The 24,219-nt window shown below is 42.5% G+C and overlaps 1 long non-coding RNA gene across 1 annotated transcript in view; it reads left to right on the forward strand.

Moving 5' to 3' along the window:
• LOC147698766 (uncharacterized) overlaps positions 1-24,219 on the forward strand; it is a 57,909-nt gene that overhangs the window by 18,353 nt on the left and 15,337 nt on the right. Inside the window, exon 2 of the long non-coding RNA XR_015299367.1 lies at positions 1,134-1,256. This is a non-coding gene — a long non-coding RNA (uncharacterized LOC147698766). The remainder of the gene's footprint in view (positions 1-1,133; positions 1,257-24,219) is intronic.

Consider the following 24,219-nt stretch of genomic DNA (forward strand, 5'->3'; position numbering starts at 1 on the left):
TACTGATACTCAGGCCATGTTAGTAATACTATACATTTTAAAACGTTCGATTTCCAGGAGTTGAGCCGTTGCATACGGGTGGTAAATAGCCTTCTTAAGGGGTTTGAGCTGCTGTGGACATTTCTCACAATCAGGAATCCTTTGTTTACACAATTGCAATATGAACTTCATCGGGACAGCAGGAACGTTCTACCATACATTCTCCCGACTAAGGTACAGGGATTTGCACCCCCACAGCACATTAACATTTAGCAAACTGTTTGATACCCGTCCTGATTCTTCCACTAACTGACCTGATCCCTAAAGTTTCAGCCTCACAGGTAATCTTCCAGGGTCTGTTGTACTGTCTAAGCAGTACAAAAAATAGGTTTTAGTAGTAAATGTGGGAGAGACAACGGGTATTGACTATGATTATAATTAGAATCTGGGAAATAGTTATTACTAAATGGGATGCGTTAAGAGAAATTAAGTATGTGGTTAGGGAGGGACATGTAACACAAAGCACAAGCGAAATTCACAAAATGCACATCTGAATTTACTACCTCGCTAATAGTGTCAAAACAGCCTTAAATGTACACCAGTCTTGGGGTAAGTCAAGGACCCACATAGCCAACCACTAAAACTGCAGCATAACCCTAGAAAAAACAACGGAGGCATAGAAATAAATTAAATTGGAACAGGAATTAATGTTCAAGTAATACAATTGTAAATTTAGCCATGTACATTAATTTTTAGTGATTTCAAATTAAGTGTAATTAAGTTAGTTAAAACTTAGTGAAAAAGGAATTGAAATGTTAAATAACATTTATTACAAATTAATTTTTTAATCATGTTTATTGTAAATTAATTTAAAAAATGTTAATGAGGGTGTGATTACTGTTTGCAAATTAATATTTATTTGTTAAATTAATATTTTAAAATTATGTTAAAATGTAATACACATTCAATTTGAGGAGACAATGTGCTGCAACATTTTTTTAGTTAATATTAATTACCTTAAATACATTTACATTTATTGTTTACAGTAAAATATGATAAACTTTAATAATTTCCCCTATATTTTTCTATTATGAGATCTCTGCCCTGGTGGTAGGTATCTCCAAAAACAGTCTAAAAGAAACAAATCTTTGCAGGCATAAAATGGGTTGTAAAAGCCTCCGCCCCCTCACTGGAGAAGAAGGAGGCATGTAAGTTAACACCTGGGTGTAAATCTCCACGCGGAAATGGTGAATAGCAGAAAACATGGAGAGTTACAGGTAGGTGTAAAAGAAGATCTATACCTGAGCACTTGTAAATTTACTTTTGTGAATCGAGCCCATAGTGTCCTGGGTCCTCAGATCCTGCCTCCTACGTGGCATGGGGAAACGCCAATGTGCAAAACATGTAGGCATACACAAAGGCTTCTCACACATCCCACTCCCTTCCACTGCAAATGGTCCTTTAACTCCACTGCCGGCTCAGGTCCTGGACACAGCAAAGCAGCCGGAGGAAAAAGCCCTATGCTGTTATGATTGACAGGAATCTCTCATGATTGTCAGCTTCCAGTTGTCCTGCCCAAAAAAGGACATTATAAGATCTATCATAAAAAAGCTCAGATTGACCTGATTGCATTGAAAACTACTGACATATTAGTGGTCAAACCTTTAACAAAATTATAGAAACATGTAGCTCGATGACTAAATTAAAATATTAACGAAATGCAAACAATTGAACAATTACCAGTCCTCTTTGAGATCAGAGTTTAGCATTGAGATCAACGTGCTCAAAATGCAATTTATGGGGAAGAGAAGACCTTTTCCTTTTTAGTGAGACATAAGATATTACCTGTGGTGAAAGCATGGTTACGGTTAGACAGTATATTTTGACCCTTGGAATCTGAAAAGGGGTTGAAGAATTTCCCCACAAAGAGATGCTTTTGATGGATCCTTTATAAAAATCTCTTAATATCCATGCACATCTCAAAAGAATCTGGCTAACAGACAGGTACAGTGCTCTACCATTTATTGCATTGGAGTAACAATGGGCCCGATTCACAGAACTAACTTAAGACAAAATCCTAAACTTACTACTTTTGGTATTGACAGAAGTTTGGATTTTGTCTTAAGTCTGTCTTAAGACAAACTTAAGACAAAATCCTAACTTCTGTGAATACCAAAAGTAGTACGTTTAGGATTTTGTCTTAAGTTAGTTCTGTGAATCGGGCCCCTTGTCTTGAGTGTTAATAAGTTGTGTATTGGGTAAAAGCTGTATGTCTCTGCCTTTTCTTTCTCTGTTATATACTGCTGTCCCTTCTGCTCTGACTGCTCATCAGGACTTATCTATACATATGCTCTATTAAATCATGCCCCTTTCTCTCCCCTGTTATTTTGATACTGCCTTTGCTTTGAGGCAGTCTACCTCATTGACTCCAGGAAATGCTACATATTAATAAACATTGGCAAAGACAATCGATCTTGCTTGGTTATGTAATATGGCAATGACTTTTTATGATTTTTTTGTGTGTGTAATATTGCAATGAAAAAAAAAATATGAACATGTGATGAATTAAATATACATTATGCATGGTAGTTTGTGGCGCCTCCAACAAATAGGTATTCAATTTATATGCACAAGAGAGAGTTCAGGAGACCTGTGAGAGCAATAAATGGTTCCAAACATATTTTTCTTGAACCCTCAAATTTATATATAGCCTGCAGCATGCTCAGGATGTGTGAGCATCCAAATTAGTCACACTTTGTGGCAGCAGCCTATACCATCCACATATTCATTTTAAACCAAAGAAGTGGGAGGGTCACTTGCGCAAACTCATACATTATTCCCTCTTCGTACTAGAATGAACAATTCCTAAATTCGGTGCGTGCTCCAAAGGAAAGGGGCTGCCACTATTACCCACAAATATGGACTGAAGGCATCCAGCCCAAAAACAATTCAACACAATTTCCTGAACACCAACATGTATAGAATGAAGTACGTCCGAGTTCTCTTGTTTCCAATTTGATTTCTTTAATCAAAATTCTTCTGTTTCACAGGTTTTTATCTTCAGATATAGCCGATATTGCCAAAACGTGTTTCGTCAGAAACAATGTTCTTACATCACTGACTTCATCAGGGCTTCGCAAATCAACATTAAGCATCAGATCTTTATATCTTTCCTTAATTCTTTTCTGCCTTCTTTTCCCAAAGTAAAGATCAGACCACGTATTGTTCAGCCTCTTCGAACGGAGAGTACTCCATACATCGTTCCGGATGGTGTGGTATTAATTTTGCCCTATAACTATACCTTTCACTTAAATCTTGGTGTATTTTTCTGGGCAACCTCTGTTCTGGTTTGCCATATGACTTAACATACCAGACACCTCACTTTCTGAACATACACCTATGAGGTTGAATTTCTGGTTTAATTCAAACCTTCACTCCACAAACCTAAGACAAACTTAAGCCATCACAATCCAATATACAGTGATCTTTTAACACAACAAAATGATATGGACAGAATCCCTCACAATGCCTACAGAGAAGAGATGATATACTGTGACTTGCACCCATCTTGGACAGCCTGTCTCTGGATTATTAAATCCAATATACTTTTGATATATCACCTTAAGTCAGATACTGAGCTCAACTTTCATGGGGGCCCTGAAAAACAATGAACTGTGAACTGCCAGCAAAGATCGGAATGCAAACTGCTTGGTACAGGTTAGAAAGTTATGTTTTTCCCATTCTTTCACTATCCTAATATTGCTTAAAGGGTTTGTTTGGGCAGGAATACATTCTTATTAAGACCAACACTAACCACTGTTAGGTTTTGAATGCTGAGTTTGTGCTTCTCCAGACAAAGCATTCTTAAACAATGCCTACATTACATGTGAATCCAACACCTTCAATCAATCAAAAAATCAATCAGGGATTTGTGAAGAATGCTACTCACCCGTGACGGTCTCAAGGCGCTGGAGGCAGGGGGATTTCGGGCAGCTCTGGCTTATCTTTAGAGCCAGGCCTTAAGGCCCTTCCTGAATGCTTGCAGTGAGGGGTTTCCTCAGATGCTGTGGCGTGAGTTCATTCCAGGTCTTAGCCACGATGTAGAAGATCTTCTAGATAGTCCCCTTTGTCCTAGGTAACCTTTTCTATACACTGATTTACACACGTATGATTCATTGTCTCTGTATGTGTGTGTGACGTAAAGTGTTCTGACACCCTACGCTGGTATGAGAGGCGCTATAAAACAAATTAAATAGGCACTGTTGGAGGGTGATAGTGAAGGTATCATTAAAAAAGCCCCCAAACAAAGATTGTAGTATTCTGGTGCACTGTGAGGCTAATGTGCTTTAAAAATGAATACAGTGGAGTATATAATGAAAAATGTGTTGTAAAATGCATCATTTTTGCTAATTTTTTGCCAATTGTAAAGGGGCTAGTCTGACAACATTTGCCAGGGCTGCTATGGGTTCCCAGTCCGGCCCTCAGGACAGACAAGTAACTCCCTCAGTTTCAGGGGCCTCCCTCTCAGGAACAGGGTCCTCCTGAACTTGGGCCTTTTCCTGGCATGCTTTACTTGCTTTCCACCCCTCACTTTCTCTGGGATGCCTGACCCAATGTTTCAGGTTGACAGTTTCAGGAAATCCAAACAAATGTGTCTGGCTCTTTGTTAGAAATGAAGTGTCTGGGTGACTAGGGTATGCACCTAAGCCAGGCAGAGCTCTCCACTCTAGTCAGGCTAAGGGAGGTACACACCCAAGATAACCCCTGCTTATCCCCTTGGTAGCTTGGCCAGAGCAGTCAGGCTTATCTCAGAGGCAATGTGTAAAGCGTTTGCACAACACACTCACACCAGTGATGCAGTAAATACACTACATATGAGACTACACACAGTATGAAATAAAATTATGTTTCTGTATTCCATATAAACATAGACCAAAACCCTTTAAACCAATAATCACTTTGCCAACTAGCCAATTGTCAATACATCACAGTTAGTGCAATAAGATAAAGACGTATATGTTGCACATGTCATGAAAACACCAACACTGTGCATACAATGCACACAAGATGCACATCCTGAAATAATATCCGTTATCCCGGCAATGCAAGGGAAAATGACAAATATCATAACATCAGTTCATGAAATGCAGCAGTTATGTTAGTGAGTTGAAACATATGAATAACCAATCATTGTAGTAAATAAACCACCAACTTTGGAAATCACATATCATCAGTAACACCTGGGTTACAACATACCATCATAAATACATAGGTACAGTGCACCTGCACCTCAATTATACATTAGGCGACAATGTGAGACCCAAACGTAGGTTACAGGAGCACTTGCACACCTACTACAGTGAATACAGTAATTTCAAGGGATTCTCCACTCCATGAAGCACAAGCCTTTGTCGTGGACTTCCTTGGAATGCCTCCACTGAAAAACAAGTGTCCCCCATGGTAGGCGTCAACACGGGGGGCCTCACGCACTATCGATGATGGTGGGGCAGACCTCACTAGGTCCCCATGCGGCATTAATTAAGTAGGCACTGCCCAGCTGCCACAACACAGCCCTGTGTCACTTCTAACCTGGGTGTCGGCTTGTGGGAAGGCTTCTTGGTTGGGGGAAATTCTTCCTCTGTCGGCTCGAGGCAGGGTTTCCCCTGGCCCTGCGGTGGTCTCTCAGACTTCGGAGACAGCAGCACGGGGTAGCCCAAATACTGAAGCACTTGCTGGTGGCGGATCGGGTAGAAGGCTCAGCCCTGCCTCCATAAACGAAGTGCCCGCTACACACAGAGTGGACCCCTCCCCCATAAGAACAAACTACCACAGCGCCATGATCAATGTCGCTGACTGGATGAGGCCCAACTGCCTGAAGCTCAACATGGTGCTGATTTTCGGGAAAAACACCTTCCGATGGGATGACACCAGGCGGCTTCCCAAAGTCAGAACGACAACCATACTGGCTGACCACACCTGCTGACTCGGCATCATACTGGACAGCAAACTAACCATTCAGCGCCAGCTCACCCTTCACTTGCTCCACAAAATCTTGAAATGGACCCTACCAACATGAGAAAATCGTTACTCAAGCTCTGTTACCAGCTGGCTGGACTACGGAAACACACTCTACGCCGGAAACACCACCCAACTCCTCAGGAGACTCCCGACTTTACAGAACTCATCCTCAACCTCCCCAAACAGACCCACATGACCCCCCACCTTAGGAAATTCCACGGCTCCCCGCCCAGAAGAGATGCCAGTTCAAGATGCTGACACACCCCTACAAGGACCTCCATGATCAGGGACCAGCATACATCAACCGCCGACTGAACTTTCGCCAACCCACAAGACATCTGTGCCCCACCTCCCTCGCCCTTGCACACAGTTCCTGCATTTGCAGAAGCTACAGTAGAGGTATTTCCTTCTCCCACCTCGCTGCCAAGACTTAGAACAAACCTACCCCTCCACCTGCGAACATCACCCTCTCTCGCGGAATCCCGAAAGGGACTCAAGACCTGGCTGTCCGACTACAGAGATGTTAGCACCAGGGTACCATCTAGGCCTGCAAATATACCCCACGCTAGAGCGCACAGCGCAATGCAATTATGCTTGATTGCTTTCCACTGCTGGATCAGATCTACAATCCTGGAAGGGAGGCTCTTGGTCTATGTCAATCAGACATTGCCACTGCAGCCCCCGCCCCCCACATGTCATTGGTTAGCTACAGCATCTAACTGAAGGCTACATATGTTATGGTGAAAAGGCACGCATGGCTAAGACACAAGCATACCTTGCTGTGGCAGAGGGTGGTTTGGGCATTCCCCGCTTAGTGCACTACTATCAGGCAATGCAGCTCAGATATTTGGTAGAATGGGCTAGGCCTCGCTATGAGAAGCACTGAGCTTTATAGACCAGGCGGTAGCTGGGATACACATCTGGAAAGTTTCATGGCTTCACGAGCCACACCGACCACCAGGGGTTTATTTCTCTGCCATAGTTAGGGTGACGGTAGGAGCCTGGGACAAGGTGCAGTAGACAGGGAAGCTCTCCACTCGCATATCGCCACAGACAACGATGATAGGAAACCCTGACTTCCCTCCAGCCCTCCAGGGGACCGCATTCTCACAGTGGCAAAAGGCCAATTGTAAAAGGGTGGTAGATTCATTAGACCAAGATGGTCATATGGACTTCACGCAGGTCCCGTCTAACTATGGTATGCCTCCCGGAGCACCTTGGCAATATGTTGCCATTCGGCACTGGGTTATCACCCTTGCCTTCTGTGCAGCCAAGTAAGTCATACTGTCAAGTGGGGTACAGATAGGATGCCGACGAGGATGGATTGGCAGCATAAACTATGGGAACAGATGGCTATAGTGGACTGCAGATTGCCATAATTTGATCCAACTTGGGGTCCCTGTATACAGTTTCTAGCTCAAGACTTCAGTAAACTCTGGTGTCCATCCTTCTTGCGGGTATTTCGGCTCACACAAATGGACCATGACGCTGACTGAGGTGTGGAGGTGGCGACCTAACCTGTATTATCTACCCCTTGGCCTGAACTCCTGGCATTTCCTGATAACATGGGTTGTACAACAGGTCCCTACCCTCCTTCCCTTGACACTTCTCTTTACCTTACCTCCCTGTCTCCTGCTTCTTCTGGCAGCCTATCTTCCTAACTTCCCATCTCCCCTGGTCAACCCCCTTTGCCCCTGTTATACCTCACCTGCCAATGGTTGTAGATGAGGTGATTATTCTGTATTGTTTTTTCTTCAAACTAAATCAAATAGATTTATACTAAAAACTAGTCTGCTCAGATTTGATTTTGACAGAACCTTCCTAACTATTGTTACTGAGTTATGCTTTTATACTGGTTCCACAGACAACAGGATGAAGGAGAGTGGAATGGTACAGAAAGAGTGAAGCTTTAGGGATTCACAGGTATCAGTGAGGAATACAATGGTGGTAGATGGACAGGTCTGCTCACTTCAAGGGTTTCCTGCCATTGAATCATCGCTTAGATTTAGGATTCAAGAGTAGAAGTACAAAAGTGTTCCTCATCCCACGTACAACGCTGTGTAATGCTGTGACATTGTGACCCTCGCTGGAGACTACAGAAGCAGTGACCTATGTCTGTCTCTTGTATTGCTCTCCTACCGTCACTCTTTCCTCTTGCCAGGAGCTGGCTTAAAGTGGTATCTAAATGAGGGTGGTTGGCATGGGTGAGTGTTGTGTAGAGAGAAGGCCGCTCTGGTGTGGCTTGAGGCCCTATCACTGAGGGTTGAGTTCAGCAAGGGAGTGTTCTTCAGATACCACTATAAGCTGCTGAAGAGTCTTCAAAGCAACCAGAGCCTTCTGCTGCCTGGCTTGTCTGCTCACAAAAATGCCTTTAGCCTTTTTTTTTAGAAGTGGATGGAGCTGGGTGCTGTAAGGAGATGGTTAGTTGGCTTGGAGGTTGGTCGCAGGAGGTATTATGGAGGAGCGTACCCGCTGATGTTTGTCCTGTCACCAAGTCTTTACTCTAGAGGAGGCAGACAAGAACTCACATATCTATACTACGAAACGCACAATTGTTTAATGACATGACTAGGGTGTGGCACTGATAGAGATCCTTTAAACTGCTAATGCCTTTTACACCAATAAACTCCTGCCTTAAAGCACACTATTCTGGATCACTCCAACCTTTTATGGCTTTAATGATTCCACATAAAGCATGATCCTATTCGGTCAGCAGGCAACCCTCTCTGGGCCAGATGTACATAGACTGGGAATAGCGATTTCCAAATACCAAGTCCATCGGAATAGTTGTTTGGAAATCACTGGTCCTTATGTATGAAACGTTTTGTTTCATACTTGCCATTCCTAGTGAAGTGTAAATCGATCTACAGCATGAATATTAAAGAGATCGGTCGCTGTTTTCGACCAATTAGGAATCGCAGCCATCACAGGCAAGGTGGCCTGCTGAGGTCAGCAGACCATCATGTCTGTGATTGCATTTTAAGGAAGTTTTTTTTTTTTACTGCAGCCCGTTTTCCTCAAAGGGAAACGGGATGCATTTCAACAATAAAAAATGAACATTTTTGTTAAATTTTTTTAACAACAGGCAGTGGTCCATGGAACCACTACCTGCTCTTAAATTTTATTTCCCAACAGTCAAAAAGGGGAAGGCGTTCCATGGGGGCACCTTCCAATTTGCGAATGCATTACCACCAACATTGAGTTGGTGGTAAAGTGCGTACGTTTTGCGACCAATTTCAGTCACAAAACATTCGTACATGCTAATGCGATTCAGTATTTAGAAGGGACGCCCTAAACACACTCATTCCAAATAATGAATCGCAAAATCCAAATATCAATTTGGTAACAAGTTACGGAATTGCGATTTGGGCTTTGTACATTTATGACAGCATTTTCCTGCTCGCAAACGGGCCGATTCTGTGATTTGGCCCATGTGTCACCGGGATATTGCTTCATAATAAGGCCCTCTGTTTCTAAAGCGCCTGGGAAATTATAGTACAATAATCCTTGATCCTTTATGTCCAAATCTCCCTCTATTCTATTTTTATTTCAATATATATATATATGTATATATTTTTTTTTCAACAAAAGACGGTACACATTGGTATTCCTTTCAGGCTGCTATAAATGTTGGTTTTACAGTGCAGTTGAAGTAAAAGTATATTCAGGATAGATATCGCAATTTATTGGTCAGTATTAGAAGGAGAGATAAAGTCTAATAAGACTGTTCAGTGCATTCAGCAGATTTATATTTTAGGAAAGTGGATTATTATTTGGAGTGGACAAGTGTCCACCTCAAAGTATAACCACCTGCTAGATGTCACACAAATTAAATAAGATTAACATGTGCTCTATACCTAGGGTCATACAAAGAAGTCAGGCTTAAATCAAAGCCAATGTGTAAAGTATTTAATCAGTGCCTACACAGTGGAAAAATTCACACTAAATATAATAAAACTCAACAACCAATTCAATTATAAAATGAAGAGAAAACATTTATGAGTAAAATAAGAGCCAAACAACAAAAATCCAATAAGTGGAAGTTTTGAGAGGAAAGAGCGTCAAGAAGCACAAAGCGGTAATGATTGGCAATGGTCACAGTAGACTGGGACTTTATGCATGAGTTGATGCCAGCGGGAATAAAAACCCTGGTCAGCTACATCAAGTGGACTGGTCCTGGGGAAAAGTCTGTAGGCCAAAATGTTCTAAGTCCCTCTCCAGAAAGGGACTGTTTTTGAAGAAAAGCTTAGAAATTTCTTTCAAGTTCTAATGTAGAAAGGGACTTAGTCACTTTTTGAGAAAAGACATCCTCCCTGAATGGATCACCGCTGATATTGTGGCTGCTGCTGTGGAACCAAAAGCCGGATACTTGAAGCAGGGTGATCCTGCTGGAGTCCCGGAGCTTTGGAGATTTTTCACTGAAATCTTTGAAAGTCCCAGTGCGCAATGGCACTTAATCATGGGAGGTGTTGGGACCTTTGAAAGGGACAATGCTGAAATTCAATCAAAGCGGTACAAAAGGGGGTGGTGATGGTTGGATGCTTTTTTACCACAGGTTTGGCTGGAACTCTGAAGGAAACATTTTCAAAAGTTTCCAAGCTTTCTTTTGGTTCCTAAAGTACCACAGGAATGCACTGCGAAGGGCTCCTCCTCAGGGGAAGGCACTAAGAGACTCTTAAGGTGTCAGGCAGAGGCCAGCAGCAAAGTCCAGTTCAGTTGCTACTGGTCAACTAGGCATTTCCAGGGAAAGGTCTCTTGTAGCTTGTTCTATCCCTATAGACTCACAGGAGGTTAGCCAACGGATGCCTTGTAGTTCACGTCTTTGTCCTGGGTAAAAGAGGGGAACAGTACCTCTCAGGTCACAGACAGCAGGTCTAGTCTTCTTCTGATCTTCTGGTCAAGAAAGTGTTCTCAGGATGATGCCTTGGACTGCAAGATATAGGGTTGGCACTGGCTAGTAGGTGGGGTGGCCCCCCACAGCATAGACGTTGTGGGAGGCAACCCTACCCAGTTTTTTAGTAGTCCCTGTTTACCATACTTAAAACAGGCCCAAAATGCCATGTGCCACGGCAATGCCAAGATGGCCCAAGTCTAAAGCCACACTAAACTTTAGCTATGATGTTTGGACATGAGTTTTACATGTTCCTCAGAAAGACCTTTCAGTTATGATCTGCCAGTTTTGCACCACAGTCAATCCCCTGAATATTCTCTTAAGCTCAGAGTATACATCCCTTCCCTTTAACGCCACCTGTATATTAAACTGACCTATTGTGTAGTTTATGGGAGCAAGTTCACCCATCAGTCACACCTCGATCATACCTCACTCAGACCAAGTATTGGCTGACTAGCTGTCAGAGGCTATTGCTAATTTACCTTCTGAAGGCTCAGACAGGCAAAAGGTAACTTTCCAAAAGTAATTTATTTTATATTTATTAGAATTATGACTTCGCCATTGAATTGTATCTTTTAATAACCATTAAAATAGTGGTTTCATTTTTTTCTGGCTGGTCCCATTCCCATTCCTGAGATAGCAGTATTACAATTGTATTCTGTACTCTGTTTTGTACATAGGACAGTTAGGCTTGCCACAGTGAAAATAACCTTTGGGGCCTTGTCACTGTAGAGACATGGGAACATGATTTTTCTACATGCTACACTTTTAAATACCATGCACCCTGCCTTGTGGGCTACATGGCCTACATAGGGGTAACTTACGACCAATTAAAAGGGAGGTATTTACCAGTCAAAATGTTTTATTTTCACAAGTCCCATTGCCGGTATTATACTGCAGCAGTCGGGCTTCAGACTTTAGGCCTAAAGCATTGTTTTGAATGTGACTGTAGTGAATGGCGCAATAGGTGCTGCAGGCCACAAGTGAGCTTCAACTTTCCATGCCATGGGTGCATTTCGGCACCATATACTGTGTTCTTATGGGAAAGTTTCATGAGCCAACCAGGTTTTAAGCCAGTTTCAACCTGTTTTAGGGGGCCGAGCACTTGCACAAGGTATTGGATAACAATGCCCCAATGTTCAAGATTACTAGCAGGTGAGTCACCCAAAAAATGAAAAACTGGGGGTAACCACGTAAAAAGGGGTAAATTTGCAACAATTATCATTAAGTTTGGAATTTATTTTAACATAACAACCCCATAGTGTAACTAGTTTTGTTTAAATAGGAATAGAGTAAGAGGAGTTAAGAAGTGTAAGCCCAAAGGGCATCGATAGAGTGAAATAGAAGGAAAGTAAAAGAGGTGGGGTAAGTCATTCCTTATTTTGTATGTTTATGTGTCTCTGGGGACCATCAAAGAATTCTATTAGTCAAGAAGATACCTAGATGATTAATGGTTGTGTAGGAGAGTTGACAGACTAGCTCACTTTTTTCCATATATTTGCATTTGTAGTTTGTTTATTTAAGTATGAGTTTAAGGAGGTATTAGCACATCTGATAGATTGTGTCCATGCCCATCATGTGCAGATAGAGAGTAGACTGAAGTATTTCCACTGCAAGAGTATATATTTGACACTTTTTATCATTATAATATTTAGTAATGCAATATCATTTCTGCGCAGAGATATAGATGTCATATGGGAAAGCTCCAATAGCGGGGCTGGACTGGTGTACCAAAAGCAGCTCTGTCTAACCTGCTCAAACCTGCCATGCTTCCTTCATATACACAAAACCAAGGAGTATCATATATTCATAAATGTATTTTCAAAAGGCCCAATGTAGACACAGTTCTTTCTCAAAGAAAAAAACTCTTCAAAGCCTGCTTTGAAGAGTTTTTTTCTTTGAGAAAGAACTGTGTCTACATTGGGCCTTTTGAAAATACATTTATGAATATATGATACTCCTTGGTTTTGTGTATCTGTATATGTTTAGTGGTCTTTGCGGTGGACCACTCCAAGTTGAGTGTCAAAAAGATTTGTTTACTTTTGTAGTGTTAAAACAATAGTCTCGTGAAGTGCAGATAAATAGGTGACTCTTGCCGCAGTATTTAGTGTAGCATGCTTCCTTCATCTCTATGTGATTTTGCTCTCTTTCCATCCATTCTATCTCTCTCCCCCTCGCTGATCACTTTCTCTCTACCTTCCCTCTCTATCGGCTCTCTTTCTCTCTCTCTCTCTCTCTCTTGAAGCCTCTCTGCCTGCTGCATTTAACCTAGAGGAGCTAGAGAAAGGGACAGATGCCCCAGGGGCACCCATGGGCTTTCAAAACTGTCCTGCAAGGGCCCAAGTCCACTGGGGAAATGCCCGGTGGAATAAAAGGCCTGTTCCGCCCTGTCAAATATTAATAGATGGGAGGCCGGGGGTCCAATTTATATCTGTATCTTTACCACATATTGGATACGTTCTTTTCAGAATTATTTGGTGCAGCAGCATTCTAGCAGTGTATGCCTTAGAGCCCCCTTTTCGCTTTTGCAGCTCCATAATAGGTCTGTATGTCCTAAACCAAGTTTGTGTAATCTGTATGAGGGCCAATGAACATTGTGTCCTAGCCAGCATCTGCATTGGGTGAGGGCTTGGGATATTTTCTTATTACTCAGACTTTCCTAGATTGTGTCTTATGCAATCTGCTCACTATTTGTGTTCTGCCTTTCAGTAGACGTGCTTTTCCATTTTTCCAGCATCTTGATAGTGGCTTTAGAGTGGTATGGGGAGATAATTTTATGAATTTTGGATGCAAACCTATTTTGTTTCTAAGCTAAAACCTATACAGACCATATATTCTTCAAGTAGCATTTCAGCTCACATTAATATGCAAGATAAAGACGTTTTATCTAATTCTGTTTTTTGCTACGTCCCGCTTTGTCCTCACCCATTTACAGACTCAATCGCCCACACACTCCGGTGAGAATTTTACAAGTGCGCATCAGCTAAATATTATCTCCTACTTTCCTAAAGACCTAGTTATATAGCAAAACCGGGAAAATAATGTGTTATTTTAAGTTAATGCCACATGCATTATGGAAAACCTTGTAAGCATGCTGCATCTCATTACCACCAATGCCATGGTTCATGCGCACCCTACTTCTGTTATTTATAAAGTGTAGCAGAATTATTCACTATTATTCTATTGAACTGGCAATGTTTAAATATGTCTCGACTTATTTAAATGCAAGACATATTTATACATTGCAGTTAAATTATGTTACCATTTAAAAAATACAACCAAGATTGCCAAACATACTATTCTGGTCAGGTTGGCCTTACTAATGTGTTAAAGTATCCACAGTGTGATTATTAGAAAAGGGGGTGGAGCGTTTAAAGAATATTTATTGTGACTTCCCTTTTGACAATTACTCCCAGCTAGGACATAAATGACAAAAGATGTTAGTGATGGCCCATTACAGAGTGGCTTACTGCCATTCATGTTTTCCCCCGCTTAAAACAAAGCAATGTTATCAGCATAATGCTCCTTTTGGCCAGAGCCAGGTTTCCCCCTAGGATCACTTGAGTCCCCCTAAGGGGCCCACTCTCCAATTTGAAGACCCCTAAAGTAGACATTTATGTTGTCTCTATTTAGCAGAAACCAACATGTTCCATAGACAACATAACCAAAAGGTGCAACTCTCCACAAACCCTGTGTAATGGTGATTCAGTTGTCTATAAGCTAGTCACCCTACCAGTAATAATGCTAATATTCTAGGTCGATGGTTTCAAGAAAATGGTCAGCAATAATCTAAATTGTAGTGTGACCTCCTATGTCATGAATGGAGCACAGAAAATTGCCAGATTTTCTTCTCTGGCTCACCAAAACTAGAAATCAGTTCTGATTTTCACTAAACAGTCTCTGATATAAGAATAAATTGTCAAGCAGATATCAAATACAACAAATCCACATCTGTCAATTTTTTTTATTGGGAAACAAACAAGCTGAGCTCACAGCCGGGACAACCCCTGCTGTAAGCATAGAATCCACAAGAACTAATACATAGCTCTCCCTCTTGGGAGAGAGCGCCTCTAAGCACAACTGAGCGGTGACCAGTGGTCTTCTTCCATAAATCTCAAATTTGTCAAAAGTTCAATCCTGACACAAAGGAGTGGTTTTTCCACTTTCGTGATTTATTAAACGCATTGTGACTTCATGGTTCAATAATGGATACTCGAACAGTTCATATTCATTGGTTGACAATCGATGATACAAATATAATCAAAGCAAATCCCGATGCATTTCGGGCCCCGCCCTTCGTCAGGGAATTACTGTACAAACAAAATGAAAGAATCAACGTATCAGAATGATATCCACATCTCAATAAAAGTTGAAACAAAGAAATAACGAAGATCCATAGCCAACCGATCGGTGAAACAGAGTGAGGAAAAATTAGTGTGATTGAAGCAAAAGCCGGGTTAACCAAGACGTGAAATAACGGTAAGAAGGTGTGGCATCCCAAGTTCAAAAAGTCGCTAAAAAGGTTAAGAGAGCTATCAATGGCTTGTATAGGCAAATAAATATAAGACTATGAGATAATAAGCATGCAAGTGTTAAGAATCGGCAGTAATGCGTTAAGAGAGCATAGGTCCCCGTGGGGTACTCACAGTCAGCAGACTACGCGTGCACTACGCGGAGTTCCCGGTTAGCGTCTGTGTACCAAGCGGAGCCGTGGTGAACTTAACATTCAAGTGGAGGGTGAACAACATAGAAAAAGGACTCTCGGAAAGTGTTGTCGAAAGTGAGCGCCATATTGGAAAGTGTGTTAGTCAAGGAAGAAAACAGTGAACTTAATAAAACTGAAGAGTAAAAATAAAATTATCATGGCATCATGTATACAAATACAGGATAAAAAAGATGTTAGAGATAGCATTGGAATTCCATGCGATCATTCAGCCCATTGGGTACCATGGTGGACAAGTATCGGATCCAAAAGTTCTCTCGTTTCAAAAGAGTGTTCTTATTGTTCATGGTGGGTTTCACCTGTTCCAAATGAAGGAATTTGAGTTGAGCCACATTGTGACGATTTTCATGGAAATGTGTGGCCACTGTTGTTTTAGCATTCACAGATCGAATATTGCTCTTGTGTTCCAAAATCCTGACACGGATTTTCCTTTCAGTGTGGCCAATGTAACATTTCCCGCATGGGCATTTGAGTAAGTAGATGACGTTGCTGCTATTGCATGTCGCGTTGACTTTAAGTTTTATCGGATAGCCTTTCAAAGGATGGTTGGTGGTGTTGCCTTGGATACAGTTATTGCAGTTGCTGCAGTTGTAACATGGTTGTAAACCCTTGTATGTAGTTGGAATGGTCGGTTCTTGGGGTTTTGTCAGAATTTCCTTCAAGTTGCGACCCCTGGTAAAAGCAAACATAGGTGGTTGGTTGAAGAGGCCCTGGAAATCAGGTTCCAAGGTCAGGATCGACCAGTGTTTACGGATGATGTGTTTGAACGTGTTGGACAGAGCAGAATATTTGGACACAACGACCATACGATCTGAATGTTTCTTGGGTTTGGGTAGAAGTAAATTCCTTCTTGTGGTTTTTTCACTTCTGTTGATAGCCATGTCCAAAATGGGGGTAGGATAACCCCTTGCTTTCATTTTCAATAACATGTTCCTCATCTCTTGTTTGCTTTCCCCTTCATCGGAAACTATGCGTTTCACCCGAAGAAGTTGGGCATATGGTAAATTGTTCTTTAAGTTCCAAGGGTGAAAACTCTTATAGTGAAGGGTTGAGTTTCTGTCCGTTGGTTTACGAAAAATGGTGGTGGACCATTGACCTGTGTCTCTATGGATTTCGACATCAAGATAATGAATACAACTTTTGCTGTAATCCCATGTGAATTGTATCCTGTCGTTGATGTTGTTCCATGTGGATAAGAAACCAACCAAAGTTTCAGCGGTACCGTCCCAAAGTAGAAAAATGTCATCTATGTAGCGTAGATATAATTTCCCATGTTCCAGCCAGCTGGTTTGGCTCAAGATGTGTGTCTCTTCGAATTGCCTCATGAAGATATTCGCGTAGCAAGGAGCTGCACAATTTCCCATGGCCGTACCATTGAGTTGGTGTATCCATTTGCCCAATGTGGTGAAATAACTGTGGTAGAGGGTAAACATGGTTAATTCCATCAAGAATACTTTCAAATCATGATCCAAATCAGATGAGGCTAATACATGTTCAATCGCCTCCATTCCCCAAACATGGGGGATGGATGTGTAGAGTTATGTAACATCTACAGTGCACATGATCAGATCACTGTCTTTCAATCCTTCCATGGTGGATTCAAGTTTCAAGAGGAAGTCAGTAGTGTCTCGTACGTGTGATGTTGTTTTCAAAACAAACGGTTGAAAGTATCGATCTAGAAATTTACCTGTGTTTTCATGGATGGTTCCTTTGGTAGACACAATTGGGCGAAACGGAGGTTTAGTGGGGTGCTTGTGTATCTTGGGAAGCATGTGCAACACAGGGGGTTTCGGATTGTTGGGTGTCAAGAATCGTCTGGTTTTATCACTTATGGTGCCATTGTCAAAAGCATGGTTGATGATATTGACCAAATCTCTGTTGAAATCACTAGTAGGGTCCCTTGAGAGGACGCCATATGTGTTGGTGTCCATTATGTGAGCCTCAATATGTTCTTCATAAAAGCTCGAGTCCATAATCACAAGAGCGCCGCCCTTGTCAGCATTCTGGCATGTAATGGAGGGATTATCGGCCAGTTTCTTTAGGGTGTTCATTTCCCTTTTGGATAAGTTACCATGTCTCCTGGGTTGTTGAAATGGTAAGTTCGATATCTCTTGTCTGATCAGACTCTCAAATGCATCTATGATCTTGTGACTCTGAGGTGCCATAAAGGTGCTGTGTGGGCGAAGTCCTCTGAGCATGTCGTCAGTTGATGGTGGCATCGGGGAGATGTTCTGAAAGTAGTGTCTGAGTCTGATATTACGTATCAGTTTAAAGGTGCTCACCTCCAATTCTAGAGTGTTGGATCCAGTCGTAGGGACAAATGATTGACCCTTCTGTAAGGTGTTGATTTCCTCAGGGGAAAGTTGCAGCGAAGAAATGTTGATGACTAAATTATCATCAGGATTCACTTGCGCCTGTTGGGTTTCTTGCTCTTGTTGACTGGCGGCGTTTGTTCTCTTTCTGTTTCCGCGGCGGGTTTTGCCCCGCCGGGATCGGGTTGTTGAGGCGATTGAATATGTATTAGCCTCATCTGATTTGGATCATGATTTGAAAGTATTCTAGATGGAATTAACCATGTTTACCCTCTACCACAGTTATTTCACCACATTGGGCAAATGGATACACCAACTCAATGGTACGGCCATGGGAAATTGTGCAGCTCCTTGCTACGCGAATATCTTCATGAGGCAATTCGAAGAGACACACATCTTGAGCCAAACCAGCTGGCTGGAACATGGGAAATTATATCTACGCTACATAGATGACATTTTTCTACTTTGGGACGGTACCGCTGAAACTTTGGTTGGTTTCTTATCCACATGGAACAACATCAACGACAGGATACAATTCACATGGGATTACAGCAAAAGTTGTATTCATTATCTTGATGTCGAAATCCATAGAGACACAGGTCAATGGTCCACCACCATTTTTCGTAAACCAACGGACAGAAACTCAACCCTTCACTATAAGAGTTTTCACCCTTGGAACTTAAAGAACAATTTACCATATGCCCAACTTCTTCGGGTGAAAGGCATAGTTTCCGATGAAGGGGAAAGCAAACAAGAGATGAGGAACATGTTATTGAAAATGAAAGCAAGGGGTTATCCTACCCCCATTTTGGACATGGCTATCAACAGAAGTGAAAAAACCACAAGAAGGAATTTACTTCTACCCAAACCCAAGAAACATTCAGATCGTATGGTCGTTGTGTCCAAATATTCTGCTCTGTCCAACACGTTCAAACACATCATCCATAAACACTGGTCGATCCTGACCTTGGAACCTGATTTCCAGGGCCTCTTCAACCAACCACCTATGTTTGCTTTTACCAGGGGTCGCAACTTGAAGGAAATTCTGACAAAACCCCAAGAACCGACCATTCCAACTACATACAAGGGTTTACAACCATGTTACAACTGCAGCAACTGCAATAACTGTATCCAAGGCAACACCACCAACCATCCTTTGAAAGGCTATCCGATAAAACTCAAAGTCAACGCGACATGCAATAGCAGCAACGTCATCTACTTACTCAAATGCCCATGCGGGAAATGTTACATTGGCCACACTGAAAGGAAAATCCGTGTCAGGATTTTGGAACACAAGAGCAATATTCGATCTGTGAATGCTAAAACAACAGTGGCCACACATTTCCATGAAAATCGTCACAATGTGGCTCAACTCAAATTCCTTATTTTGGAACAGGTGAAACCCACCATGAACAATAAGAACACTCTTTTGAAACGAGAGAACTTTTGGATCCGATACTTGTCCACCATGGTACCCAATGGGCTGAATGATCGCATGGAATTCCAATGCTATCTCTAACATCTTTTTTATCCTGTATTTGTATACATGATGCCATGATAATTTTATTTTTACTCTTCAGTTTTATTAAGTTCACTGTTTTCTTCCTTGACTAACACACTTTCCAATATGGCGCTCACTTTCGACAACACTTTCCGAGAGTCCTTTTTCTATGTTGTTCACCCTCCACTTGAATGTTAAGTTCACCACGGCTCCGCTTGGTACACAGACGCTAACCGGGAACTCCGTGTAGTGCACGCGTAGTCTGCTGACTGTGAGTACCCCACGGGGACCTATGCTCTCTTAACGCATTACTGCCGATTCTTAACACTTGCATGCTTATTATCTCACAGTCTTATATTTATTTGCCTATACAAGCCATTGATAGCTCTCTTAACCTTTTTAGCGACTTTTTGAACTTGGGATGCCACACCTTCTTACCGTTATTTCACGTCTTGGTTAACCCGGCTTTTGCTTTAATCACACTAATTTTTCCTCACTCTGTTTCACCGATCGGTTGGCTATGGATCTTCGTTATTTCTTTGTTTCAACTTTTATTGAGATGTGGATATCATTCTGATACGTTGATTCTTTCATTTTGTTTGTAGAGTAATCCCCTGACGAAGGGCGGGGCCCGAAATGCATCGGGATTTGCTTTGATTATATTTGTATCATCGATTGTCAACCAATGAATATGAACTGTTCGAGTATCCATTATTGAACCATGAAGTCACAATGGGTTTAATAAATCACGAAAGTGGAAAAAGCACTCCTTTGTGTGAGGATTGAACTTTTGACAAATTTGAGATTTATGGAAGAAGACCACTGGTCACCGCTCAGTTGTGCTTAGAGGCGCTCTCTCCCAAGAGGGAGAGCTATGTATTAGTTCTTGTGGATACCACTCTCTGTCTGGTCGGACAGTGATTCCCTCATAGCACACTACAGACTCTACCTAAGTTTACCCTGCTGATAATCAATTTGCTGTGCGCGTTCCACCCACTTTTTAGTAAGCATAGAATCAACAGCTGTGAACACTGCAATATCTAGAAGGGAAAGCACATAGTTAAAGAAATAAATAGAATCAAGAAGAATGGAATCATTCTGAACTTGTTACACCCTGTATGTTCTAAAGCCAAAGAACACTTCAAAAAATGTCAACTTTGTTACGTCCAATAAGCCTTCTTCAGTAACAGATATTCATATCTGCAAAAAAACCTTAACATCTTAGGTAAGTCACAATGAAGGACAATTCCCTACCCTTGAAAATGGCAAGAAAGTCTCTCCCAATATTACAGATACAAATCTAGGTAAGAATTCTCTAACTTCTGGTACCAATCAGGATTATGTTTTAGTCGTCCACCAGAGAAAGCGGCCAAACAGCTTTCATTGAGCAAGAGAAATAGTCACTTTGCCTTCCTCCTTTTTCCTCATAGGGCTTGATTCAATATACTATTTGTGCTGATTTGACTTCTTCAAATGTACATTATTTACCATTTGAATGGTTGTTTGACTGATTATCCTGACTGGAGTATCTTCACTCACTGAAACCAGTCAACGTGTAGTTTAGGTTTATCTTTTAGGTCCTGAAGAATCCCCACATGATCATTATTTATATAATCAGGTGAGAAACATGTAATCATATAGACCAACTCGTTCACTAGGCTAGCTAGGGCCATTATATCCTAAGTTAGTACATACACTTTTAATTAGGTTTGCGAGCTCATTCATTAAATAGACTGAACCTGAGTATCACAATACCTATTATAACTACATTTTCATCACCACTCTACACTACACTTATTGAGCCCACACACCCTCACTTCGCCAGACGGCAAACAAAAAGATATCTGGTAAAGAGCCACCTAGTAGGTACCCATCGGGCATTGCAGTGCAGGCCCGACGAGGAGCTAGCCCAAAAATTAATCATGACTAACGCTGCGCTCCGTCATATCCTTGTACAAATGCCCCTAAGTTTCTAAACAATGTGACCAGTGCCACTCTTTTAAATATTTAGAAAATGGACTTCAGACCCCATTTGGGGGACCACAGGGCAGACAGGGGCTACTGGGCAAAAACTGTGTTGACAGGGGTCATTTGCCTCTGATGTCCTGGTGTCCATCGTATTTTGGCTCAGAAAACTGCCCCAAGAACACCCCTTCTTCACTTGATTTCAATGCAGAGAGGATGAGCAGCAGAGGCTTCTGAGGAGGCAGTGTGGGGGACAAACACTCAGAACTTAACAGTCAGCTGCCACAATAATTCATTGTCCAGCCAAGTGCTTGCCTTTAAAGACACAGGAGAACTTTAAAATACTGCACATATCAATTGAGTAAATACAGGGTTCATTTCTACTAACTATGGGTGATTGGAAGATGCCTCGCCACCCAGTGTTCATTTCCCCATTTCTATGGGGCTCCCCCATGCCTGGCCTATCTCAAGGGGTTGACGGTGTCCAGACATTAATAGCTCAGAGATTATGATGCTCAGTTAACCTGTAGGTGCGTTTGTGTGATATTGTACTAAAAAGAGTTCATATTGGTATCACTAGGCCTCTTGCACTGACCAGATTGCAACACTGAGCATTATCATTAAGAAGTCAATGGAATGGCACTTCCTCATCCATGTCAACTTCATCAGCTATGAGAAGGCTTTCAACATCATGGACAAAGACCATTTGAAAACTCCTCTACCACTACGGTGTGCTAGATAAACTCATAAGAATTATCAGGAACTCTTGTGAGGGATTGACATGGAAGATAGTCCATGGAGGATAACTAATTAAAGCCTTACAAGTGAGGACCGGACTCGGTTAAGGTTGTTTGTTTTGACCTTTTCTCTTCCTGCTGGCCATCGACTGAATCACGAGGACATCCACAGCAAGGAAGAGAAATGAGATCCAATGGACTTCTTGCACGTAGCTTGATGACCTGGACTTTGCAGATGGTCTGGCCCTACTCTCTCATACCCTTCTGAAGATGCAAGAGAAGATCAGCACAACATCAACATCCACAGTGGAAAAACCAAGATCCTGAAGGCAAACACAGCCAGCACAACTGCAGTCACTCTTGCAAGTGATGCACTGGAGAAGGTTGAGGCCTTCACCTACCTGGGCAGTGTCATAGACAAGCAGGGCGGCACAGACGCTGACGTCAAGGCAAGAGTCAGCAAAGCAAGGGCTGGCTTCATTCAGCTAAAGAAGATCTGGAGCTCCAATGACAGAATGCTGGAAACCAAGATCATGCACTTAAAAAATAGGAAAAATAAGAGAGGTTTAAAATCAGTTTTCTCATTGTTTTTTTTCTTGTGCTGAGGCTTGGGGGTGGAGTCAGGGTGGTGACAGGCTGGGTGGGGAGTGCTGGGCACTGCCTTCACGGAGCATGTGGGTTTGGTCATCTGTCCCATGCTGGTCAAACACACATGCACAGTGAAGCTCTCTCCAACCCAGCTGCATTGCTGGGTTGGAGAGAGAGCAGGCACATACTTCCAGTCTGTCCTGGAGCGCAAATCTCAGCGGTCAGGACAATCCTGAAGCTGTTTCTGCATGGGCGCAATTTCAGGATTGGCCGCAGGGCAGGCTGGGAGCCTGTGCCTGCCTGCAGCGAGGAGGAGCAGAAGAACGCGATGCGATGCTGGTGGGCAGTAGGGCAGCAGGTAAGTTTTGTTTATTCTTTTTCTGTTTGGCTCCGTTGTCCCCTATGTCCACCTCCAAGACCCTCCTCCCCCACCCCATCTAGTTTCTCAGATACGAGCTGCTCCTGTCCTTCTGTATGGAGCAAAAACTTGGAGAACAACAGTGATCACCACCTCTAACAAAGTCCATCCCTTCATCAACACCTGTCTGAGGCAAATCCTCCCGATCCACTGGCCAAACACCATCAGCAACAATGATCAATGGCAGCAGACTTTCCATCTCCCTGCACATGAAGACATCATGAAAAGAAGATGGGTCAGGGTTGGCCATACCCTCTGCAAGCCCACATCAAACACCACCAGACAAGCCCTGACCAGGAACCCTCAAGTAAAAGGAAAAGAGGAAGGGCAGGAAACACCTGGCGCTGTTTTCATGAGGTTGACTGCAAGGAGATGGGATCCACCTGGAGTCAGAAAAGGCCAGGACAGAGACAGATGGAGAGTCCTGGCTGATGACCTATACCCCAAAAGGAGAAGTAGGCATAAGTAAGTAAGTAATTAATCCTATAAGACATGAGGGTATTTACAGCTTAACATATAGTTACTTGTTTGTAGGGATGTGGCTGTAGCAACTCCAGTCACCACACGTCTGTTTTGGGCCAGCAGCATCCTCGCAAATGGTGCAGTACAAAAGAAGATGGGATCATTTCTCACTGGCACCACTCAGGTGCAAAGGAAGCCTGGCTGGTTGTTGGTTGCTGTGTCCTAGATCGTTTTGGCCACTGGGTTGAAGGATTAGGCTCCACCTTCAGTGATGACGTCAATCCTCTTCATCATATTGCACAATGAGAAATGGTGGTACTAATTATGGTGTTTGGTTTGAGGGTGTGGGCCCCTTGCTTTGCTGATTACAGTGATTCTCTTTGACATACTGCAAGGTGAGCAGCTGTAGCATGTTTCCCTCTTACCACACTGCAGTTGGGTTGAACAGCACACACCATTCTTGAGTTGCATGTTCTCTTTCCATGGTTTGCCTCCTGAACCAGGAGACCAGGGGTGACTTCACACATCTTGGTCAGTGCTGATTGCTCTCCCGATAGTAGCCAGCTTCTAGTGGCTGTTCTCAACCCCTTGGAACATGGCTGGGCTTTTCATCCCGGGCAGTGTC

This window comes from Lissotriton vulgaris, chromosome 8 (assembly GCF_964263255.1).
Source record: "Lissotriton vulgaris chromosome 8, aLisVul1.2, whole genome shotgun sequence".
Classification (NCBI taxonomy): domain Eukaryota; kingdom Metazoa; phylum Chordata; class Amphibia; order Caudata; family Salamandridae; genus Lissotriton; species Lissotriton vulgaris.